Source organism: Columba livia, chromosome 3 (assembly GCF_036013475.1).
Source record: "Columba livia isolate bColLiv1 breed racing homer chromosome 3, bColLiv1.pat.W.v2, whole genome shotgun sequence".
In the NCBI taxonomy this organism is placed as follows: Eukaryota; Metazoa; Chordata; class Aves; order Columbiformes; family Columbidae; genus Columba; species Columba livia.
Window position 1 is genome coordinate 63,246,244 of NC_088604.1, and position 18,568 is coordinate 63,264,811.

At 39.9% G+C, this 18,568-nt stretch overlaps 1 protein-coding gene across 14 annotated transcripts in view; it reads right to left on the minus strand.

Annotated features, from left to right (window-relative positions):
* Positions 1-18,568, minus strand: part of HIVEP2 (HIVEP zinc finger 2) — a 141,380-nt gene that overhangs the window by 121,203 nt on the left and 1,609 nt on the right. For 3 of the 14 annotated variants that reach the window (XM_065057236.1, XM_065057226.1, XM_065057234.1), the window contains exons 2-3: positions 13,686-13,791; positions 1,606-10,583 (exon numbers count right to left, since the gene is read on the minus strand). The exons of 5 other annotated variants lie outside the window; for them this stretch is intronic. The gene's annotated coding sequence lies outside the window, so the exon portion shown is untranslated. 6 more of the 14 variants (XM_065057238.1, XM_065057232.1, XM_065057228.1 and 3 more) reach the window with 5 other exon arrangements.

Genomic DNA, 18,568 nt, shown 5'->3' on the forward strand with positions numbered 1-18,568 from the left:
CACTCCTTTTTAAATATTTGTAGTAAATAACAATAAAATCTCAAAATACAGTAGTTAATAACCCTACAGGGCAGTTTACAGCTATTTCACCTATAGATGAAAGGAAGAAAACCACAGTATTTGGTCAAAATGAGAGGGAGCGGGCCAGTTTGAAGGGGAATTCAGGAGCATAAACCATTCCTGTCCTAAAAAGTCATTATTCCCATGCCTCTCCTAAAGACCTGTTATTCTCATGCCTTTATTTCCTAATATTATTATTTAATATTTGTATCCACGCCACCAAAAGAAAAACGTCAGGCTTAACAATTCAAAATGACTTTGAAGATCAAAACTGAGTAACAGCAAAGAAAATTGTCAAGGAAGTATTATTAAAGGATGATTTAACTTAAAATCAATTGCTTTTATTCTAATCCATTAATATAATTACTTGCTTCCCCTTTTCCATAAACTGGCTGTAAAGTCTCTTGAGACAGAGCACTATTGTAGTGTGTAGTTGCCTAATGACCCTATAGGGGCATATTTAAAAGAAGAGATTTATACAACACTTTATAGGGGCAATCATAGCTCATCGAGTTATTTTCTTTTACACATGAAATCAGTCCCATTTAAGAGACTTTTCCCATTTATTATTCTACAGTGCTTTTCCAGAGGAAAAACAACGGAGGGGGGGAGTGGTGGTGGAGGAGGATGGAATTTGGCATGCACATACACAAAACCCTCCAAGGACGGCACATGCCTGAGCAAATTCACTCTTCTGTCTGTTAAACATTCCCATCCCAAGATGTTGTTTCAAGACACATCCTCATAAGGAATAGCTGGACCTTGTCTGCAGCTGAGAGTACCAACACACAGTATTTAATTTCAAAACCAGTTATATCCTATCGCGCTGAAGGCTGAGTGCTGTTATTTCTTTGCCTTTCTTGCTTTTCCCGGCTTGCAAGCATCTCGCCATGCACAATTCACGTTACATAACTTCACCTTACTAAAAACAACAGTTATTTAGCTAGATAGTGTGATTGATAAGGTAAAGTTAGAACCCGCTTATTACAGAACCCAGACAAAAGCTGCTCCTCAAATAATATGCCTGTGCAACATTAAACATATAAATAACCAACTGCACCAGCACTGTTTACATTCAAAGTTAATTAAATCTTTCAAATTCAGGATACTGTACTCTAGACTACTCGGTGCCTCTTCTCACGCCCCAATATGCAAACTCCCGAGTGCATATGCATCTTATTTTTTAAAAGAGTGACCCATCCCCCAGTCATTAGAGAATAACAGCTGAATATTGAACCAATTAATTTATCTTGCAAGAACACTGTATTGCTTTAACGTTTTTGCTGAATTTGATGAGACAAAATCCTCCTCCCTGAGTTAGCTGCAAAATGCTTATGTTTCTCAATAACAATTCTTACTCATATCCCTCTTTTGGTTATGGAGTTTAAAAGCAGCAGCCGGAGAGGGTTAAACAGGTTTCCTGTCAATGCTCTGCAAGAAGCAAGTCTCCGTATTCCAGCAAGGCAAAGAAATCTGTTCAGGCCCTGTATATTCAGCATTACTCAGCACTATTAGGACCGTATTCCAGGATCCCTGAATGCCCACCTGACAGTGTGTCCTCTATATTATGCAAGTGATGTGGTCTCCCCAAGGCAGATCATCACCTGACCATCCTGGTCTTTGCAGCTGAGCTGTATCCAGTGACATGCTCTGTGGAGCAAGCCATGGCCACATAACTGTATTCTCTTCTCGGTCACTTCTCCGGGGGGCGAAAGAGAAAGAAAAAAATAGAAACGCTCATATTTCTGGCATCACCACCACTGCAGAGCAATAGGGAGGCGACTGGCTGCCCCAGCCAGGAAGCAGGAGCTATGGGGGCTGGCTGCCGAGCCCGAACCTGGAACTAGGTCTGAGCCTGCTCGACTGCAGGGGAAGGGAGGGAAAAAAAAAAAAAAAGAAAAAAAAAAAAAAGGCAGCACTTTCTCAGAGCAGGAAGAAGGGGAGGCCATGAGCGCTTCCTGTTGTGCAGCTGAAACAAGCAAAGACGTCATTACATTTACACTCCCTCAGGGTGTCAGCAGATTGAGGGCCAAAGTTCAGTCATTTCCAATGCACTGCAAGGAGGGAGGTTTTGGAGGAGAAACCAGCAGTGGCTTTATTGCTAACAGCGTTCTCTGCACTTGCATAGCAAAACAGCTAAGCAGCGTGTTACCAGGCTCAGCTGCAAAGTATCGTATGTGACTAGAAACAATATTTGCTCAGAAGCCATGCTGCTCTTATTTTTCTTGTACAGCTTGTGTAAGAATATTACTACAATATAGAAATGCACTATGCTCTCGCTACAGCCCATACTTCTGCAAGCATCTGGAAATCAAGTCTTACATATTTTTGGATCCATGGAGTAAAACATGTTTTGTGAATGCATTTGGGGCAAAACTACAACATAAAGCTACAGGGCTCCCTTGTCAGTTACGGCTGACGACCCAGCAAAGTGAAGACAGACACGCTTTCTTTTCAATTTCATCCCTGCCCTTCTGAAGCAGACAAGGGCCCAGCTTAAGGAAAAGGGTGAAGGCACAGGAGTTGTGTAGTGGTATGTGGGAGTTCAGCATTTGGGAACTGATTGCCTGACAGGTTCTCCATCTGACCCTAAGTAGATCTTTAGTAAATCTACCTGGCAAGCATAAGGAGAACCTGGATTGCAGTCCTACCCACCATTACTACCTTCTTAAGTTAAACATTAGAAAGACTTATTTAATGGAAAGCATCATTAAGAATCCAAACTAGACCATTCCAGAGATTTCAGTCCCCACCGCTGAAGTCTTAAAGAGCAGTCAGAACAACCACCCTTGGGAAATGGTTTGGTTATAGCTGATCCTCTCCTGGGTAGGGGGATGGACAGTACACTTACACTCATGAGACACATTCTAGACCCATTTTCGTTAACCGCTGGTGTCTGGAACTCTGGACTTTTCCTCTATACACTAAATGAGACAGATTGGGCAGCACTACCCCACTTAATAGAAAGTGATTTTCAAATAGAGGCACTTAATTTAACAAACTTCAATGAAAAAGGTTACACAGGGTTTGGAAAATGCTTTTAGGGATTCTCATCTCATACTACCACCACTAGCTGAAGCAGAGTATTTTTGCCATTTTTCTGCAATAACCACCCTGTGGTCACACCAGGAACTGAAGCAAGCCTTTCGGCCCTAATAATTCAGAGTATTAGACCTGAAACTAGAGAACCATCAGTCTGTGTCTTGGGGTCATAAGAAATCATATCTTTTGTGGGACATATGCGATGCCATTTGCTTACCAAAATAGCTCATTTTACTAAAAGAAGGCCAAATATTATCTTTTTAATGGGGCAGAGTGGAGGAGCTATGGGGTGCTGTGGGTCTATGGGGCAGTGGAGGAGCTATGGGGTGCTGTGGGAAATTAATTAAGTTATTTATAAACATATTCTTCTACAATGATATGAGCTGGTTTGGTTGTTTTCTAGCTTTTATTTTAGAGGTAAATTTTTCAAAGACAGCTTAACTTGAAGATTCACTGCCCAGTTACCATGAAGCAACCTCTACCGCTTCTTGTCCTGACATTAGCTTGACGACTAAATCCTGAAGGTTCTCAGTGTGATACTCATCATCAGGACTCTTTTCAATAGAAAAAAAGCAGACAAATAAGTCTTTGGTGTTGACAATGATTTGCAGTACACAATACACAATCTGAGGAAGAAAATCTGATTTTAATTCTGCATTGAATCAAAGCACCATTAACTTTAGCAAAGGCAGATTGGATTGGTTCAATCCGAGTAAAGTGATTAGAATCTGACCCTTAAAAATGTGCATGCTGGATCAGAACCTGGCCCATGTCATACATACAGCGATGGGTTTAAGCAGTGACATTCTCCCAAGAGAGGGAAAAAGGGGACAAAACCTTCCAAGTACTGCAAGAACACTTCCACTGCATACAGCATCCTAAACAACATATAAGGCAGACATTTGATTTTCTGAAATCTGACTATAAAGTACTATGCTTACTCAGGATAAGTTGGGTGAACTATTTTTAGCCCCATATATAAGAATGAAAGAAATGCACCCACAATTTCTACTTTTGACCGTACCAAGACAATTGCTGCATGGCCCAACAGCAGCTCCAGGAGAGGCTGTGCAAAAATTTGGCACCAGCACAAGGAATCACAACAGGCGTTTATCACACCTCTGTGCCTGCCTGTTGCAATAGTGGCCGATGAAGAGCAGAGTATGTAATAAGGAACAGCAGCGTTTTCGCAGACCCATCCACATCCTGAAAGTTAATCTTCAGGTAACTAAATCTTACTGTTCTGTTAGTTGAAGAATGGTATTAAACCATTCATGGTATTCTACCATGGTTTGGGTTGAGAAAGTGCTTTTCTCTGCAGTATACTTTTCATCCAAATATGGCCCTGATATTTTTAAAAGAGCTGTACCTGTTGTGTTTTTCTTTCATTTGCAGTTCAAAACTTGAAGTTAAGGGACAGATGGAAACTGTGAACTGGCTTCACTGTCAGTGCTCTTGGTATGCTGATGAAAACACGTTTTTCCACTCCAGAATAGAAATTGGTTGCAGTAAGTAGAGATGCATATGGAAAACAACTCTTAAACAAAGTTGGCTAGCTACAAAATATTTAACACTTTTACAGATTCCCACAAACACTTACACTTTTCCCCTTTACAATCCATCTGTGTAATACTTAGAATAAAGTCACTATAATGTATCACTCAGAAACTTAAACTACAGACAAGGTTTTTATAATTTTTTCACTTCCATTTGAAGGAACATTTGAGAAGTGCAAGTGGAAAAAACATTACATTGAGATTTTTTGTTGAACTCTCACATCACTAAGGGAATTCTCTCAAGCAACCCTGTAAACACATAATTAAAACATCCTGTGCCACTTTTATGAGGAAAGCCAAGCAAATAGTGATGAGAAGGTCCAAGGTGCCAAACACCTGATAAGAGGTATTTATCTTTAAAGTATATGTGGTAGAAAACTTAAGTGTGGGGGCTTGTTTTTCACTATGAACCTGGTACCCAACCTAGATCCAGCAGTACATGGGATGCAGCATGAGAGACTGCCCACCGCTGACAGACAGGATCCAACCCACACTGAAGTGGCAGCAATCAGAAATCCCTGAAACATCCCTCATTATTTGTCTTCTCATCCACCGCACTGGGCTGCCCCACGCCGTTCCTCCCGCTCCAGGAGGACGCTGCCACCAGAACTAGTCTCTGCCCCCACATTCCTCAAGGGGTCTCCAGACACCAGGACACACAGAATCCCATTCAGAAGCTACTGGAAAAATGGGACATTGCAAAGAAAAAAACACTACTGGGATTATGGGGTAAGGATCTGGTTTATGGATGAAAATTTCATAAGTCTTAGATTTCAAATAGCATGATCTCATACACTGCAGGTGTGTGCAAGTTCATATTGACATACAGTGTGAGAAGCGTGTATGTGTGTATACATATATATGTACATACATACGCTTGTGTATCTATGAAGGTATATGTAAAAAATAATATATATGTAAGAATATATGAAAGTGATTGGGCTAAGTGGAACCAAAGCCCTGTGACTGTAACTATATTCTGTGAGCAACAGCTTACAGAATTCTTTGGGCAAAACACATTAAGTCCTGGAAGCTCATCGAGGGAAAAGGTAAGCCCTTGTTTTGGGGCTTGCTCAAGTATTTAGATTTTATTTCAAATGTCTAACCAAGACAAAGCTGATCTGAAACCCATGTTTAAGAACCTGCAGTTTCCAGCAACAGGTAACCTAATTTCAAGAAACCAAAAGCAAATGCTAAAATATTTATTGAAATTGCTTTCATGGAAACAATGAGAAAACACTATAAAAATGTTAAAAATATTAAATCAACTTGATTGCTTCTGTATCTCATGAATTCAACAAGATCCTAGGCAACAATAATATTTAGAAAAAATATTTTTCTTATGGGAATAGTATCTTCACTCAAATTGACCAGATGATATCAATTAAAAAAACCAAGATTAGATACAGAAAACACATCTACTGACTTAAAAATGAAACTGTACTCCAGTGAGTACAAAGCTTGTTTAAGAAGATATTTACTTTTTCTTTCAAAGATCTCTTTTCACAGGCTTTTTTGCCTTACGGTATTTTGAACTAATTTCAATCTAAATAAATAAAATCTGCTCACTAAAACTTCAGAAAGTACACACTACTTGGTGTAAAATACTGCACACATACGCAAAGATTAATATATCCGAAGCAAATCCAGTACTGATCCCACATGCTGCACTTATGCTATACACCCACCTTAAAAAAAAAAGAAAAAAAGAAAAGAAAAAGAAAAAAAAAGGAAGACAAGCAGTGAAATAAATAAAAAAAAAAAAATCAGTGATACAAAAATAAAGTTTCTACGTAATATACCATCTGTTCCACCAGAAAACCATGCTGCAGCAAGCCACAGGGGCTACAGCTATGAAAAGCCCTTGTAGAAGAGCCAAGCGCTGTAGTGAGCAGTTTTGGAAGCCACGGAGAACCGTTTCCCCGACGTCCTCAGAGAGCTGCCCAGATTCTGCAAGCCCAGGGTCAGGGGTTCACAGTGTCCCTATAGAGCCGGGCAGCACTGAGGAGCAAGTGCTGGGTGTTTGAGGTTGTGGTGTTGCGCCATGGCTTTTGACGGGAAAGCTCTGTCTCCAGAGTTACAGACACAGTAAACTGGATTTCCCCGACTTTTCCACAGACCACACCTCCACTGATGCTGTTCCCTGCTCTTGTGCTACTGATCTCCTATCTGCACACAGAAATAGTTTCCGGAACATGGGAATGGGCACCCTGGTATGCCTGCTACCCAGGAGGCTCATTAAAAACAGGAGCTGCTGTTGCATGCCAGATGCTTGCTCACTGTTGTGTGCCTTGCAGCAAGTGAAGTGCAAGTCTTCCAGCCGCTCGGGCAGAGAAGCAGGCAGGAGAGACCCGGATCAAAGAAGCACTAAGGGGTGCTCTGTTATGGTTAGGAAGGCCAATTAAGGTGCACAGGCCTCTCCTTCCAGCTGGCAAAGTCTCGGGTACTCAAGATGATGTAGTAAGAATTTACTTCTGCCGCTTCTATTATTATTCATTACGTGTATGTGTGTGTGTGTTAAAAAGGCATCCTACCTTTCCAGCCTTTGCTTGCAATATCACACCAAATACGGGCTTTAGGGCAAGGTCTAAGTTCTTTAAACCGTGTTTATGAAGGCTTTGCTTTTGCTCTCCGTCACCATCCCCAGAACAAATGATGGAATTGCAGCACCCTGGGCAATTAGGAGACCGTACCTGGACTGGAGGGAATTCATGAGCAAACACATTATCATAGCTCTCATTAATAAAATAATAAACTCTGCAATTAGAGTGGGTTGTACACATACCTCAGGGTATGCAGTAAGGCACAAATTTAGAAATGGATTGTTTCCAACAACCAACAACATCTTAAACAGGCAAGGATCCTTATCAAACAATTAGGTTACTCAAGAATTACTCCAATAAGTGGCCCTTTTTGCCCAAGGTTATGCATTCTAAAATCATGTCATAATCTTTGGTTGATCTGAGTTTCTTCCTCTTCCTTTTTTATTTTGTTTGTAGTACTAAAAAAAAAAGAAATAAAATAGCTCATCAACCCATCAGGTACAAGAGTACAAGTGGGAAAGTGAAAAGAAAAAATCCAGTTATCAGTGATAACCCACTTCAATACAGTGTTACTGGGCTTCAGGTGGAAGACCAGATACATAGGACAGGCAGGTTACACCAAATGAAACACACTAGAACTCTGCAGACCTCTTGTAAATATTGTTTTCTTGTATCTATATGCTGAATAAAAAAAAAAAAATCTGAAAGTAAATTATACCACTTGACACAAGAAGGTATCAGACCTCATTAAAAAATAAAAAATGAAAAAATGACATACACAAACTGAAATGAAATGCAAGTTTCTCGTATCTTAACAAGCAGTTCCAAACCCAGATAAAGCGATGTCATTGGAGAAAGCAGCATACAGTACATGTAAGGCACAGTCCAGGCTCCAAGCCCACAAACTCTGCTGGAACTAAGATGCCCTCAGGAACCCAGCAAGTTCCTTTCTCAGATGAAACCACCACCCAACCAAAACCAACACCTAAAACCACAGCTCTAAGCCATCCAACACTTGTACCTAAGACTTCACACATTCTATATTCAAATCACAATGAAAACACCTGGGGTAGACAATATATCTTCACTCTTTCTTTCCAAATTACCTGGTACCATCTGGCAACGTAACAATCATTTCTGTGAGAGTGCCTTTTGTTTTATATCTTCTCTGCCTCAAGTATCTGGAGGCTGTTTGCATGCAGACAGTTTCTCCAATATTCTCAGCTAGTGTCACTATATCCAAAGGAAAGCAAACCTCGCATGCTGGAGGTTTACAGCGATGGGCTGAGCCAGTCACAAGGAACTTTATTTCAGCAGTACAAATCCAGTCTACAGCTGATGGTAAAATCCTGGTCTCATGAAAAAAGGATCACTAACAACTTGCCATTCTCCACTTTTATTGAAGTCAGGGTTTGATCCAAAATAAGAGTTTTCATTTTATCCACAAAAGACAGGGCAGTTCACACGGTAACACAAGATGTGCTGAGCAGTTTGGTGTCATTTCTCAGCTCTGGGGCACTGATGAGAAAACTGTGAGATAAGGGCAAGATGATTTTGTGCTTGACACCAGAAAAGTCATGGTCAAGCAACAATACGAGCATTGGCCTTATGCAAGTGTTTTTTATGCTTTCATTTACATAATCTATTTACACAGGTAGTCTGTTCATGGATTGACTTGTTGGTCACATTTCTACAGCCATGAGACCTGGCACCACTAGTTCAGCCATGGCACTGAAAGGTGTGTCCTACCAAAGAGGTAAAGGTTAACAAGCACCACCCACAAGTTGACTGTCATGAACCACCCATGACAGGGCCTCAGAAATGATCCCTTAACCTTCTGACTAAACCAAGAGTGACACAATTACGTCCTTCAGAAATAAGAGGACATAAAAGGAACTCAGTGTTTCACCTTAGAAGGCAAACATTTTCAGGGTCCAACAGGACACAACCTTGGCCGAATCAGTCACAGGCAATAAAAATGGCCCCGCTCACTTACTGATCATCATATCAGCAATGTACCAGTGAACAGTGAAGAACTCTTCAGGCAGATCTCCTGGGCAGATTCAGATACCCACTGCACCAGTGCAAAACCACAGCAGTTCATCATCGAGAACTATGATGATTTTTTTACATGTTTAACAAAGCGTGGCTGTGTATGTGGATCTATACACATGCTTGTGAAATAAATGCTAATATTCACACATAAATAATGCAAATGAGTTTGTTTATTTAAAATATTTTGACATTTAAATAATAGCAGAAGTTGAGCCTACACTGCATCTAGGAAAACTCTTCCTCTCAGTGACAAACAAGCCAGACCTGGAACCATCAGCTCTCAATAAGTTATTCCTGGTATACTGTACTGCGAAGGAGACAGGACATGACTGGAGGCAAAAGCTATGATGACATAAGTGCATAGGCATATACTCAGACATGCATGTTTAAATATTTCTTTATGCAATATAGCAAAACCCCTCAATTTTCTGGTGTAAGCTATTTATTTTTATGGGAAAACATAAGAGCAGGAGCCAAAAAACTGCATTTTTCACTCAGATAAAAACACAGGTGTAATCTCATCATCTGGATGTGATACTGTCTGAATTATGTAATGAAACTGAGAAGCATGACACCCTGTTTTCTAGTGTGTGAGTCTGTAAATAGCCACAAAATCTATATATTACAGTCTTGGCTTGCCAGACAGCCCACTTGACTGAGAAAGACTTAGTCAAAATGTTTCATTTATTCCCCTGCTTGCTAGTTAAGTGGGTTGAACTATTGACCAGGATCAAATGATACTGCAACTAAATTAAATCAAAACAGCACATAAATAAACATAAAGATGAATACCTGCAAGCACTGAGCAAGATTGTATTGTATTCTGTGTAAATTATCTGTGGAGATGTCAAACAAGAGAAGTCAGAGGACGCTACCACAGAATCCAAGATGGTGCCTTCTACTGGATCTTAATTACTCATCAAGACATCCTTATACGACTTGCAACTGGACAGAGATTTTAGAGGCTGTAGTACTAAAATTCCTCAGGTTGAGGACTTAATGTTAGACGGAGACTTGATCTGATAAAAATAACCTCTTGTAGGCAATTATAATTCACCATCAGTCATATTCAAACCTCCCCTCCCCATCTGATTTATCTTCCTCTCTAGGCCTCATTCTCAACCAGCATACATCCAAAAATGTGTATCTGGTATCCTTGTTTTCTTCTTTAGTTACTAAGGCTGTAAGAGAGAAAGAAAATTAAAAGGTTTCTCTCATAGTCACTCCATTTGTGGAAAATAGGCTGCATTGAAGCTTTGGAGAGGTGTACGTAAACGAACTCCATCGGCCCATGTGTCTTTCTCTTTCCTGCCATGCAGAGGATGATCTAGGGAGCAAGGGAAGGAAAGTCAGGGCATATCTACTGAAATCTATTTCACCATTACTACAGAAAAACACGCAAAGACCCCAGACACACCACTATCAAACACCACACAGAAGTTACAGACCAAAACTAAAGCAGAGGTGGTTCTTGTTGTACACTTAGCTTTTACAAGTGAACATGTTCAGGTGAACCTGCCATCATGGAAGGTTCACGTTTATCAACTCTGGATGATGAAACCTGTACAACCCAGAACCAAAACAAGCTTTCCAAGGTGGTGTATAAGCACACCTTGTCCTCACTCCAAAAGAGAAGTTCTGGAGGATCCAATATGCTTCCATTTCCTTATGTACTACTTTCTACATGGTAACAGATTTCAGCTATTAATGAGCCGAGCTAAAAACAAAGTAGAGGAAATGATGGTACTATATGTTATCCTTTTGTCTCCTGATGTTTCACAGAACAAAGTCCTGTCAATAACAAACCAGATGAAAGGAACGTGCTGTGGGAACCTCTGTGTATCAGTTCCAACAAACAACTTTACTCCTTTGCAAAAACAGTTGACTCAAAACTGTCCTACTAATTACTTCAAATTATGTAGTAGTTTTACTAATGCATGACTGATTTTGAAGTTTTGCACCAATAATTAATATTACCCACTACAATAAATTAGGTCAAAGATTAGTACAATTTATGTATTTTTTAATTAATAATTCAGTAAATCAGAGATTAAAAACCTAAAACAGAAGTGAACAATATGTAACAGCATGTATTAAACATGACAGATAACTTATCAGACCAACTTTATTAACCTTTCCATCCCAACATTTTGCCACCATACCAACCTATTGCAGAGGCAGTGCCACTGTTTTTGGCCTCGCTCTAGCTCTAAAACAAACACCTTCCTGTGAGTTTGTTTCACTAACATCATGCTAACATCACTAACATAATTTCACTAACATCGTTTCCTACTCAAGCATATTATATAAATGACTCCTACCCTTACACTTATCACAAATTTCTTCAGAGGTATTAGTAACATCTTGCTAAGCCTGTATCGAAATTCGACTGTACCTCACAAAATTAAATACATGTACTTATCCGTTATTTAAGCCTTAAGAAAACAAAGACTCTAGCCAAGCAATGCTGTGAAAATATCCACTAACTTCTAGAGGAATTCTTCTAATACAGTAGGCACAAAATAATGGAACAGGCTGCAAGTTCTGTTTAACACAATTTTACTAAGAATGTTGGAAGAAATTATATTCACATAGCTTTGCTGAGAAGTTAAAGCAAAATCTCAAAGAGCCTAGTATCACGACCTCTCCTGGCGATCTAAATAGACTATCATATCACACAGCATCAAAATGTCCAACTTTATAGTCTGAAAGTTCATAGCTAAATTCAACCTCTTCAAAAGTGTAGAAACTTTTCGACTTAAACAGGATAGGGAACTTGGTTGTAGGAGTCTATGAATGTCCAGCCAAAGATAAATACCTTTTTCAGTAAAGAACTATTTTATCTCAGACAAATGCAGGGAAAAACCTTTTATAAGCAGCTTCAGAAATTGTGTTCATACACATAACTGATTTTCAATGGGAATAAGTCAAAATTAGTCTCTGTATTGTAAGAGAGGACCATGAATTGTACTCTATTCTCTCTTCTCAAACGTTAACAGAATAGTTTCAGAAATTCGCATCTCAAGATGAGTCAGTAGTCACAGGTGCCTCAGAGGCCTCAGTCATACACTGCCAGTGTGCACAGATGTCAGTTATCCAGGGGCCTGCGTTACTCTCCAGAGCACCTCTTTTTCATTGCTAATGCTTGTACTGACAGAAATAAAATCACTCTCAAACTCCGCATAAATTGACAACAGTTAGAGCAAATAAAGATCTATTTTCCAGCTAACGGAACTGTTTTAGCTGTCTTTGAAAGACAAGGAACATGAAACTCCACACACTTTTAGTACTTTCATGAACAGACTACATTCAAAATTAACTACACAGAGCTATGAAGACTCTTAATAGATGCCAGCAACTTAGTCTCTGTTGAATGCTGACTTTGGTCTAAACTAAACAGTTTTTGCTTTAACTAAATATGTCATGTCTTGTTGTCAAGGAAGGGTAATCACAGTTATTATTTTATGCTATTCTTTCTTGACATACTACATGTGTTTTGTTTTAATGCAAACCACAAATACAAAACACATAAATACAGAGATTGGGCCATTTATCTTAAACCAAAAAAAAAGCAACCCATAAGATGCAGGAAAACCCCACAGTCTAATAAAACTAATTCTGATAATCCTGCTCCTGTCCCGTCAGATTTTTTTTTTTAAACATAAAGCTCCTTTCTGCCTAAGCACAGATATTACTCTATGGGAAAAGTGCTCATTAAATAATATTATTTCAACAAAATTAAGCATTCTGGTCTACTAAATTCTTCAAGATTATATCATGTCCTACAATGTGTAATTGGACATTTCTTTCCATTTTTAAAGTTGTTTATCAGAAAACATCCAGTATTACTTCTTATTCATAAATCACTTGATAAGAAGTGCACCCAAGCACTGGTGGTCTACCACCAAGCCCAGCAGAAGAAAATTCCACCAGGGTTTAGGGAAGTTTAAGTTAGCCCAGTCAGGCTGGCAACGATACTAACCTCTGCAGCTAAGAAAGTCTAAAATTCACCATAAATTATCGAAAATTATCTGGGGTTTTCTGCTTTTTGTCATGAGCATTTTCTTATGAAGAGAGTCAAACCCTGCTTTACTGCATTACCTGTAAAATGTCACCTGACAATGCCATTTCAATTCCCTTCAGCTTCTCTAGTTTTCACTTTTCTATTAAAGTGAACTCTACATGCAAATCACCTAACTGCTTTCCTTCGTATGGAATTTCCGATGAAGCACTATTTAAAAAAGAAACTTTCTGTAATAATCACACCTTGAGTTCCTCCTGTATGACCAACAGCAACTGAAACATGCCTTTCAAAAAATACTGTACATCCTTTCCCCCCCACCTTTGGCAGCTTACATAAATCAGACATTTCAGCCAGAGCTGCAGCAGATTATTACAATTTACTTAAGTTGCAATGAGGTGAACTTACATTTTTAAGAACAGGGGTATTCTCTACAGATTGTTTCGTGCAAGCTGACATTTCTTGCATATTAAGAGTTGCACTTTTCAGACTCTGTAAGTATGTTAGTGCAGAACTGTCAATTGCAAGGAAAAAAGAATTGTGTTAAACACAAACTAAAGTGCAACAAAATAAACTCATGTGTTCATGAAGTGGCCATAAACCCACTACCAACTATATTGTTACATTACTTATCTTTCTGTGTCATTTTTAGAAATAAATTTACTGTTGAGATCAAGCCTACATTCACAGAGCTAGAATGTGCATAAACACACTCAGAAAAAATGATACAATCACTATACAAACTGGTTGCATCAGCGTAACCATGTACCCAGGGAATTTATATCACATAATTACATCCATATCGGTACACTGTTTCACTTTAAGAATATTGCCAGCTAAGTGGTACATTTTTGGTAGGTACACCCTGAGGCCCCCACCCCAAGAAAGTGGAGAAAAAGAACACATATAGGTTTTTGCTTACTCATATATAAACCTATGAAAAAGTAAAAGGCAATATTCAGTTTCAAGAAACAGTAAAAGCAGCATGCCCAAGGCAGAACAAGGAAATACAGAAACACAAGCAACGTTGTGACCATAAACAGTTGTGGTCCACACTCCGCTACTATTACCCCAGCACACAGAGAACAAGAGTGACCATTCTGCAGATGTGCAAAACGTGCCTGGAAGATGAGTGAAAATAAGCACCCAGAAACCACAAAACTGCCTCAAAGCAAGAAGAAAGTCTTATGTTTAGACCCTATTAATGACTGTGAGAAATTAATCACAACACAATTTAAAAAAAAAAAAAAAAAAAGGCAAGACTTTTAATTTGACAGGCAAAGTTACATATCTTCTGATTATTTCACATTGGGGATTTGGAAACACCACATCAGATTGTTTCCCCTACCCATACCCATACCCTCTCACCCCTTTTCCATGCTCATAGTTTTGTGAGAAAGAATTCTGTGGACAAATCTTATTGGGGGTAACCTACTACAAATGAGTGGCTAGGGTAAAGTCAATTGTTTCATTTATGAACAAAAGTTCAGAATGCCTCCCACTTGCTATTTCAGTAAAACAATCTCCAAAATCAGATCTTTCCAGAGATTAGCATACTCTTTAAATTCATTTATGATTTCTTAGGGTCTAAGTAGGGGCTCGCTAGTTGATTATCATGGAAAAACTTCTAATACTCCTATTTACAACAGATTTTTGCTCCCAGGCTGCCAGAATAGTGTTTTTACAAGTCCTAATCTCACTTGAGAGTTAAAAATATGGCCCAAATTAATTGCTTTTTAGTATTTCCTGCTAAAATAGAACAGTTGTTGCAACATCTTATGAAAAATGTTTAAGCCCCAAGAAGAGAAAAAAAATCGTACAAAGCCGCTATTTCCTATTAAAATGGCACAGCCAGCTTGAAACTTTCCTTCTTCTGTGATAATTCTGTGTTATTTTAATTAAATGTAGCATCCAAAATTACTGATTGAAACGTGAAAAACACTATTCTCCATTTTCCATCTAGCTTATGCTTTGCCTTGCTGCCTCTTCCCTTCTTCAGGAACTGCTAGATAGGTCCTTCTATTGGGAAAGAAAAAAAAAAAAAACAAAAAAACCCAAAAAATAACACAAAAAAACCCCACAAACAAACAACACACATCCTTAAATTACAGGAGAAAACTAAATAACTTCAAAAATAGTTACTTTAATCTGTAACATACTACTTCAGAGATGCTGTTTAAGAAATCTGTTAAGGAAAAATAACCTGCCTCTTTAAATAGAAGATTTTTAAAGCAGTTTCCTCATAACTTATCGGACTCTTTTCAAATAACAAAGGTATGCAGCCTCTGCACTCAACACTTGTATGGAGCTCCCAAGAGTATTAGCAATTAAATCTTCCTGAAGACTTTAACCCATCAGATCCAACAATAATTATGCATTCCTCCTGCTAGAGGGCCAATAATTTAAAACAACTCTTCTCAATGACTGAGGTAAGACAGATAAACCATTTTCCTTTCTTTACCATTTACTAAAGCCATTGACATGAAGAACCACCTTCTGCAGGACCTGATTTATGTTAGGACCTAAGACGGGCAGAGAGAGTTAGTACTCAGCTCTGACATTTTATAATACCTGGAATTATTATGCAGAATCAAGTGATGAGAAATACACGGAACTAGTACTTGCTGCACTCTACTTACAGAGCTGGATGGATAACTATCAACATAATCGACCACAAAGCCCCACCATACTCGAATTTGAAAGACAGCTTGCCATATTTCATAATACAAGTCACATAACTGTGACTTGTACACTCTACAGTAAATTCTTGAATAGCAAGCATGTTTCTCTTTGATGAGTATTTTGCTAGGTAAACCACTTCTGCCATGCACAGAACTCCTATACTGCCATTACTTTACCCAGTATGGTTAAATTTCAAAACTAGTAATTGCCCTGCTAATGACTCAAAAACCATGAGAAGAGGGACATGCAAAATGTTACTCATTACTTTCACTTTTGTTTAAATCCCATTCACCTTCATTCTTTTAAAAGCAAGCACCTAAATAAATGACTAAACAAAGAAGTTTGGCGAAGTGCTCAATAATAAATTCCCTGCTTTAAAAATTTTCAGCTTAGCTACAAACATGTGGACCGGTGTCATAAGTTTAACTCGTATAACTGAGTCCAGCCAGTGGTATTAGAAATAGTTGAAAGTCAAAAAAGAATGGCCTTGTAGGGTGCCACCACAAAAACTAAACATGATATACTGCCAAACACTCAAGCAGACACATGTACCATTATTCAGCAAGGACCACATGAATGCATATGGCTCTCTGTTTTGTCTTCATAGTAACAAGAAGGTTTGTAAACAGATCTCTCATATGAGGCAATCTAGTCACTTGAGAATCTAAAAATCTGCCTTTGTAAAGAAGCACTCCGCACTGTTGCCACACAATTGGACCTAGATACACAATTAAAAGTCCTCTACGTTTGTGCTTCAGGACAAGTGCTGCTCGGTTTTATTCTTACGCGTAGCAGTGATGTCTTAAAATGCAACCTCAGCCAGGATGCATACCTCTGCTATGCCAAATAGCCATTGGAAAATAATGTTAACACAATAGCCTATAAAAGACTAAAAATTTGGATTGTTCTATCGACAAGGGTAATGATACTCTGACTTCGTACCATACCACTGCTGCCTTTGCAAAGCTGAAAATCACAGTAATCTTAAATGTACTTACAGATAACAGCAGTAACTTTTTGAAACTCACATGGAAAAAAACCCCTCTCAGCCTAATCTACAACACTAACAATTGTTTTTAAAAAATTAGGCAAAGCAAAAACGAAATTAAGAAAGTTTCAGATAATTCATACCTGAAATTTCAGAAGTATCGCATGACTGGAAGGATAAGGAAAGATTTAACATCTAACTGTAAATAAATACAACCCCCAGGTTCCAGGATATCTATCTAAATATGTCCACGTGTTGCAAACCTAACAGGCAGAGTCTCTTTTATCTTTAAAAACAGATGCAAATTTTTAGCATGTCTGCGTATCATTTTTCACTATCAAAATACTAGGGATTCTGCACTGCGTCCTCATAACCTGAGGAGCAAATTCCTCTGGTAGTCAGTGGCAATTCACAACAACAGAACTTAAACACTGGGCCCACTGAATCTGTACGTTGTTAGAGGAGTAGTTCTTTCAATTTAGTAATCACTGTAATTACTCCATGTCCCCAGAACTCCTATCGATGACCACAGCCTACTTGTGCTAGGAGCTGCACAAACTCGGCGCAGAAGGCACCATTCGAAAGCACAGATCCCACAGAGTAACACAGACCTATCAATTAATAGTTTGCTTTTGCCACCCCAAAAAGTTGATTTACTTTCATAATAATTCAGAGTCTAGATATATCAGGGCAGCAATAAAAAAGTAACACCCTTGACTAAGTAGGCATGGTTTCTTCATTATTCAATAACATAAAAAAACAGGCAGACTTTACATTAAAATTGACTTCATTTTAAAATTTAAAGGGGTATTTAGGAATTATTGTAGTAAAAAAAACCCTTTAATTTGTGCAATTACCATACGAAGGAAAAAAAAAAAACAAAAAACACCTCGACGTTTGACCATTACTGCCAACTAATAAGAAAAACAGAACAACTTTTCTGGGAAATTAAGCTCGGACGACGTTTATCGTTGTCCTGGGGCGAGCCCCGGCCGCCTGCCCGCAGAGACAAGCCGTGTTGGCCAGCAGCCGGCCGAGCCTGCGGGCCAGAGGGGCCGAGGCTGCGGGGCCTCCCGCCGGCTTCCCTGCTCGTGGGTCGAACTCTCCGGGGCACCACCTGGAGCAGCGACATCACCTCCTTCCCCTCCGCTTCGGGCTCCCTCACACAGAGCGGACGGCCATGCCGCCCGCCAGCCCCCGTCCGGGGCGGCCTGAGGAGGTGCGGGGCATCACCTGAACTAAACCAGGGCTTTCCCCTCTCCGCGCCGCTTGCTCCGCAGCGCCGGGGACGCAGTGTCCCTGCGCGCCGTCCCCGCCTGCCTCCCGGCGCGGTGCCGGCGTGAGGTATCCTGTGCGACAGGCGCGGACGTGCCGCTTACATAATCACCGCCGGCCGCACGCGTACCCCGCGTTACATAAGCGACCGTGCCCCCGCCAGCCCCCGCCCGCCGACACCCCCGCGGCAGCCCCGCCGGCCGGCGGGCAGAGGGAGGGCCCCGGCGGCGGCCCCGGCCGAGCCCCTCGTTAACCCCCTTCCTGTGGTGTTTACACGTCATGGAACATTCCCGGAACGGGCCAACGTCCCACCCACTTCAGGGAACAGTCACCGCGGCGCAGCGCG